The sequence below is a fragment of the Athene noctua genome, chromosome 2, assembly GCF_965140245.1.
Source record: "Athene noctua chromosome 2, bAthNoc1.hap1.1, whole genome shotgun sequence".
Lineage (NCBI taxonomy): Eukaryota > Metazoa > Chordata > Aves > Strigiformes > Strigidae > Athene > Athene noctua.
Window position 1 is genome coordinate 144,635,299 of NC_134038.1, and position 8,029 is coordinate 144,643,327.

Genomic DNA, 8,029 nt, shown 5'->3' on the forward strand with positions numbered 1-8,029 from the left:
AATTCCTTCACTTGCTTTTACAGGTCTCTTCTTAGAGGTAGCAGTCAACAGGCTACCAAGATACCAATACTGTATCCTTGAAATCCCATTTCAAAAGCCTTTCTGCACAGTTAGGAAGAAAACCCCCACTGCTCTCCCCAGGTCTATTTTCAGCTGACTAGGTGGTGTTGAGAAGGAATTTATGCTCAGATAATATTTTTTCCTTTTTTCCTTTTTGCAAAGGTGAGGAAACTTAAGGGCTGATCAGCGCAGCCATATGAGAGCATCGCTCAGGGTGCAGGGCTTGTTGCATGCCTTACTGCTTAACCCCAGCAAGGCTTTGTGCCTTGAAACTGCTGGGAAGGGGATCAGACATGAGTTTTGCTGTTCATCCTGACCACGTTAAACAACTGAAAACCATTCCAGTTTCATCAATTTCTCTTATACTTTGACAAACAACCTTAGTGGCAGCCTTTGCAAGAAGCCCTGGGCCCTGTGCAGGGCTAACAGGGGGCACCAGAAGTGACTGTCAGACCCAGCGAAGGAAACAGTATCAGATCACAGGATTTCCAGACTGACAGAAATGCTAATCTAGACCCGCTCCTGCTGAATAGCCTGTGGGTCTCAATTAAAGGGCAGAAAGGAAGGAGAGAAACGGCAGCACCAAAGAGACAACTAAAATCTATATACTGTGACCTGTGACAGCGCACCAAGGACTCCAGTGTCAAAAGGCAGTCATGCTTCTATTTAAATCATAAGCAGGGTTGTAGGCAGCTACAATGAAAAAATATTCAAAAAAGCCTGACTAGTGATGCTCTCTTTAAATGAATGAGTTTATTTTTTTTATATTTAAAGGAAGCAACAGTTCCACATCCATCATTCCCAACTGGTACTAAATTTCTACATACAACTTCAGCTGAGAAAAAACAACAAAACAATACTCCAAAATTTTCAACATACCATAGCCTCAGCTAAGCTCTACCTCTGTATGTATTTTTCTACAAGACCATACACACATACATGCAAAAAATCTTTTTAGTCACTACTAAATAGAGAAGAGCAATGAATATAGAGACTTTGCTCCAAGTTTTCTGAAATTCTCTATGGCTCCATAAAATATCCAAGAGTTAGTCTGAAATGTATGATTTCTATGTGTCAAGCAGGTAGAGTTCTTTGCAAACCCAGAAAATTACCACTTTGAAAAAACTGTCAGAAATGTTCATCACTATTCCAACTTTACTCCCACTCAGTGGCAAAATGGTGTCATTGAAGTTGAAAAGAGAAAAATTGAGATAAATGCCACACTTTTTTGAATTAACTGACTGATGTAAAGTCTTGTCAGTGGCAAGAAAACTGTGCCTTTCAAGATTTAACAAAAAAAAAAAAAAATCTCTAGAGACCACTTCTGCTCACAGTATATTTTTCTATATAGCTTCAGATTATTCTACATAATAGAATAATTCCCAGATGAGCGATCGCTATCTTTTTCTTTCCTATTACCACTAAACCTGCAAGTACGTTAAGAAAGAGTTGGCATAAACTGATTACTTTAAAATTCATTCCATGACCCTGCACTGGCACCAACTGATTGTTCTAGGCCTTGAAAGAATGCCAGATTTATGGGCTGTCTTCAATAACTGCCTATTTTACCTACATCAGTTTAAACAGATGTATAGGACAAGTAGTTTAAATATGCCCAGTGTCATAAACATGACTCATCTTTGTAGAAGTCTTAGTATCACAGAACACAGCTCTTTCTGCTGCTTAAAAGATTATATATCAAGAGTCTGGGATGTGCAAGTAGCGCATTAAGATTACAAAAGAGACGTCCATTGAGAAGCTTTACAACTGACTGGTATAGAGATACAAAGTGCTTTGGAAGGAAAGCTATCTTCTCTTTTAGTTATCAGAAAGGATGCAAATCCGTACTCCAAGATTTGAATGTTGTACTAATGTAAGGTGACGGAAACAAGGAGCTGCATTATGCATGGATGGTGTGAAGAGAGCTGACTAAAGAATTTCACACACGCTGGACTAACCATAAAAGGGCATTCCTCAACACATACACTCCACCTTAGCTAATTTGCATTATGTCAGGTTTTTAGAAACTTTTTGAAACTATGTTAATGATAGGTTTTCCTTCTGCAGAAACCATTTTTTCTTGAATCAGCTCACAGAGTGTACTTTAAAAAAAAAGTGTACATGGGCTTGCAGGATAAACATGTACAAATTCTTGATAAGAAAAACAGTGTTTTAATCAAAAAAAGTTGTGTTGATGAACAGAAACATTGGTTAAGAATAAAATTCTCATCAAAAACAAAATTATAAAAGCATAGCATAATATTCTCTCTCTTCATTTGTTCAGTGTGATATCGGTAAAAGCAAGAATAAATATTCCATCACAGAACTTACTCTAAAGCATATTCAGGAGGGAACTGAAGTGCTGCAGTGAGCGGGGTCAGAACAAACTGCTGAAGATTTAGAACAAAGATACAGTTTACAACCTGTGTCCTCATGTGACTCAAGTTATAAAATTATCCCTATGATAAATCACCGGTACTACAGAGTATGCAATATTAGAGAGGGGATTTATGGTCCACTTGTTATAAAAGTTGTAGACACAGAAATACTAAAAATTATTGTCTATTGGAAATCTGAAGGAGCAACATATAAAAAAGATATTCCATTTATTAGAGGAGAGCATTACAGTCATTTCAAGTCAGTGAGGTGGAGCTCACAGGCAATCATCTAGCTCCCTGGATTTTGGTCTGCCAAACAGTGAGCAATCAAAACTGCACAAAGTATTGTTGCCCTGTAAAAGTCTGTTTATCCGTCATACTGGCAAATGTTGGTTGTGTCATATCTGTTTCTTCCTCAGAAAAAAAAGCTGCTTATGATATAAGCAGAAGCCTCCTGCCCTAATAAGAACCAGGCTCTTTTCCACTCCCCAGAACTCTGCTTGTCAATGTTGGGGGTAATTTGCTGAGGAAAGGAATTGGGAGTTGCTGCACACCTGCAGCTGTGGGCCTGTCTGCGGTCACTTATTCCACCTGGAACATGCTTGGCTTGCTTTCTATTTTATATAATCAGCACAGTACAAAGTGTTTTCTGGGTAGACACAGCAAACTCCACACTATGGATAGTCTTCAAGATCGTGCAAAACGCTGAGCATTTCATTCCCAGTGCAGTAAAGTACATGTGTAATTTCAGGAATGAAAAGAGTACCACTGACAGAGATACAGTTAAAGTGTGTGGAGAGACACCCAGAACGGCATCTTTACCTTACGTGCCTGTGAAGCTCTTGGCATATGATAAGTAGCTGGTGTGAGCAACAATCAATGCACACAAGAATTTTTCATACCTCTAATTATATCCAGTACATTCAACATCTTGCAGGACTAAACCCTCAAAGGCAGCATATAGAAAAGACAGGAGAAGGGGAGATTTTGACAGAGTATCAAAGGGATGCAAAGCTGGATTTCTGGAAACTGGAATCACACAAAGACTAAAGCTGACTGAACAAGGGCTTACTGGAAGTATTTGAAGAGCACAGTCATAATATCCATAATACAACATTGTTAACTCCTAATTTTGGCATGTCTCTCAACCTACACAGTGTTTTTCTTGAAAACCCTTATTCTGAAAAAGAGACACTCATATAAGGTTTTGAAAAAAATCTTAGCCAAAGACAACTCCTCACAAAGCAGGTGATTGAGGATGGCTGGAAGGAGGCAAGGAAACTTTGAAAACCTTCCCATTTCTTGAGCTCTCTGCTGGATCTGTGAGCGTTTTCTCATTTTTCCGCTAGACCAAACCAAAGCGCTACAGTGACTTCTACCCTGCAAATTCTCCTGGTGCAGTTCCGGCTGAGCTTTGTGCTAGACTGCTTGAAGGATTACAACCTTAAACAGCACTTCAAAGGGGAAGCTGAAACTTAATCACATGCTAGAAAAGTGCAAATACCTTCACTCAACTCAAAGAAAGGTTGCATATATTTGAAGTGAAAATGTACAGGGTTAATGCAAAGCCATTCAGCAATTACTAAAGCAAACAAGTGTGTTATTAATGTTTGAAATATCCTCTGCATTAGTTTTCATAATGTTTTCTAATGACATATTAACACTAGGGGAGACAGAGGACAGTACCTTGGAAGGTGGCTTTCCTAAGGCATTTCATCAAAGCAGGATTTACATCTGGGAGCAAAGCGAGATCTCGTTCCCAGACAAAGAGAAAAATTGCAGACTGAGAAGTTATTTTAAAACCTTTCCTCCCCACAATGAACCTTATGGATTGTATTAGCACTCCACAGACTACAGCTACTTTAATAGGCATTTCAACCTGCAGGGAAGTTAACGAATACTGCAGCTAGTGAATATTATTATTCCTACTTCTTGTCAGTGATTATAAATATTCTAATCACACATTATCTCATCTAGCCTAAGAGATATCAGGGTAGCTCCTCAAACACATTTATGATGATTTACAGATTTGGAGAGCTTTATTCTTCTCATTCTGCAATTGTACACTTTATGCAAGTCTGTTAGGGAACGCAGAGTTATAACGAATACATTTCTGGATTTTTCCTCTCTATTCTCAGGCACATGAATTTGAGGATTGGGGCATCAGAAAAAACACCTTTATTTGCAAAGGTCTTTAACATTCCCTCCCACAGGATCTAGGGACCATTAATCCCCTCTGAAAAGAGTCAGATAAGTTATTAAGGATCGATATTTAGAGACATTTTTTAAAGCTGTGGTCATTCCCTGCCCCACCTTACAAAAGAATATTCCTGCTGTTTCATGTAGTATCCATTTTACATGGATAAATACAATTCTCTTCAAGGTCCTCCAATATTTTCTTCCCCCCACCTCAAATGTAACCAAGGATTATAAGGGAGGGAGGAGAATTCAATTAAAGAACCAAAATAACGTTTTGCCAAGAGGACACAGCCATTACAGTTTTGCAACCACTTCTGTCCAGAACATTGCCTTTCCATAGAAGCAGAAAGTACTACCTTCACAAAGTCTCCAGTCCCCAGTATTTCTTTCATTTGGGCAGGGTGTGGGTGTTTCTAATTACCTTTACCTTTGAAATAGCAGTCTTACTCATCTCTTGCTTTACTGGGGGATGTCATAGACTGAGGGTGGAGGGAGAGGGGACACAGAGATGTTGCTAGGGGAAATGGAAAAGAGGGCAAGTCCTAATGACACTTATAGCTCTTTAGTTTCTACAACCAAGAATAACAGAAAGGCTGACTAGGAAATTGGGTGCAAAAAATAGATTTTTACCCTTGAAGAGTGATTGTATAAATTTACAATCATCCAGGTTTTCAAGACTGCAAAGAATGTAACAGCTAATTTTTAGAATGTGAATTAGAGGGGTAAAGGAGAAAATGAAAAAAATGCCAAGATCTGTATATCTGCTCAAGGGAACGAAGAGGTAATATTTTTCTGCTGTATTTCTGTGCTGGTTTTGACTGGGATAGAATCAATTTTTTCCATAGTAGCTAGTATGAGGCTATGTTTTGGATTTGTGCTGGAAACAGTGTGGATAATACAGGGATGGTTTTGTTATTGCTGAGCAGTGCTTACACAGTGTCAAGGCCTTTTCTGCTTCTCACCCCACACCACCAGTGAGCAGGCTGGGCGTGCACAAGAAGTTTGGAGGGGACACAGTCAGGACAGCTGACCCCAACTGACCAAAGGGATATCTCATACCATGTGATTTCATGTTCAGCAATAAAAAGCTGAGGGAAGAAAAAGAAAGGGGGGCACATTTGGAGTTACAGCATTTTGTCTTCCCAATTAACTGTTACGTGTGATGGAGCCCTGCTTTCCTGGAGATGGCTGAACACCTGCCTGCTGGTGGGGAGTGGTGAATGAATCCCTTGGTTTGCTTTGCTTGTACATGTGGCTTTTGTTTTACTTACTATCTTTATGTCAAACCACAAGTTTTCTCACTTTTCTCTTCTGATTCTCTTCCCCATCCCACTGGAAGGGGGAGTGTGCCAGTGGTTGTGTGATGCTCAGTCACCAGCTGGGGTTAAACCATGACAATTTCCAAGGTCAAGTACAGCCCTTTGCTGTACAAGGTAACAACCACAAGCACACACCTAGAAAGCAGTACCGTGGCAACACAGCACCCGCAGGTATTGCCTTGCATTCATGCTCCGCTCTAAGGATCACAAGAAGCCTTACAAATATTCATTTTTTAAAAAAAAAAAAAAAAAAAAGCCTTCGTAAATCCTTCCAGAAACCGAAGGATAGCTTTTAATAGCCAAGAGTTCAGTGGCTGTTGCATGCAACAGCAATCCTACACAGCACACAAAAACAAGGCATAAGTCAAGTGTAAAGAAGTGAAAGGTATTAAATGACCCTGTAGTAGGAATTTCAGTTAAGGTTTTAACTGCTTGAGACGGATTCTGTCTGGAAAAGAAGTATTAACACCTTTATTCTTCCTAAAACTGCAATACCATCTTTACTGACCCCAAGAGATCCGTGCCTTTTTCTATAAAGCCTATCCACGGGTCATTAGCACACTACTATTTATCACAAAGCTGTTTCATTAATGACTTGCTTAAAAGGGTCGGGCACAACTCTGCTCTTTGAAAGATCCCTCAAGAATTATCATATTTGAAGACTTTCAGCATGGAACTGAAGATTAATTCTTTAACCTGAGAGTCGTTATGGGCTGCTTGAATGATTGAAGTAAAGAGAGAAGGGGTTTATGAAGTTCTTACATTTATACAGTATAGCTATATTGGGAAAGCTTTCTTTCTTTTAATTAGATTAAACTGCCAAGAAGCAGAGGCAAAAGTCACTTCCCTGGCCAAAATCTCCTCACTCCTATTCCCCATGCAATTCCACCAATACAAATTCCTACCAAGTGAAGTGGAGCCCTTTGTTTGCTCAGCTGCATGCTTAAATCATCTTAGGTTTCTGTAAGGGGATCCTCCAGCCTAAACTAAGGTTTCTAACATCCCTGATCTTACCTTGCATTTGTTGGATGGTACATGTTACTTTGTATATTGCTGCATCTTAATAAAAAACCTGTATTTTAATCAAAAGAATGTGTACTTTTCCTGCAATTTATTGTTATTTCCCTGGAATCCAGCAATAACGTTTGCATGAGATTTATTTTTTAAAGTGTACAGCAGTTTGCAATTGCTGGTACTTCACACTTTATGTTCTGCTCATAGCAATTAAAAAATATATAATTTATCCCCCATAACTGCTAATTTAGAAAAGTTTTTGTGCTATGTCGCTGCATTTACCACACCTTTAACCAAATTAACTTACTCAATGTATTTGTTAATACTGCAGCAAATAGAAAAAAAGGCAGGACTACAAAGATAGATCTTGCAGGATTCACAGTCTAAGCCCAAGTTCCAGTTTGAACTCTTGAATCATATTTAGTTTATCAGAAACGAAGCTTGCTTACACACACCCATTGCCAGGAAGATGTACTAGCTCACACAAAAAACTTGCATTTCTAGAAGTGATTCCTACTGCTGCTCGTCCAGCTGAACTTGCAGCAGTAGAAGCAGCCATCATGTGTGTCACATTTCTGAACTATTTCAGAGAGTAAGATCATGAGCTCTTTTTTTGTGCCTTAAATCTCAGGAAATAAGGTGAGACATCCTTGTAAAATAAATTGAGAAATTTAACATTCTTCAGAGGCAAAATATTTTATGAATAAGGCTGGTTGCAACTAATGTCAGTTATCTTAGCCTTTCCAACCAAAGATTTACAAGAACATAAAGTCTTTCGGAGTTATTTATAAATTTAAAAGTTAAAGATTCTTTCACTTATCTGACTTGGGAGGAAAATAAAACCATTTCAGAATATACATTAATCATCAGCTTCAGAAGACTGAGATTTGTCATTTTAGTGTATCATGCCCAGTAACTTAAAATGAACTGGTGAGCAGCAGCAATGACTACTTTAAACTACCTTTGCCTCCTGCAAAACATTCACGCTGCTGTTTCCCTCACAAAATAGCTGCAGGAAGCAGGAGTGGCAGGAGAACCCCAAAGCTCTTCAGGCTTCTA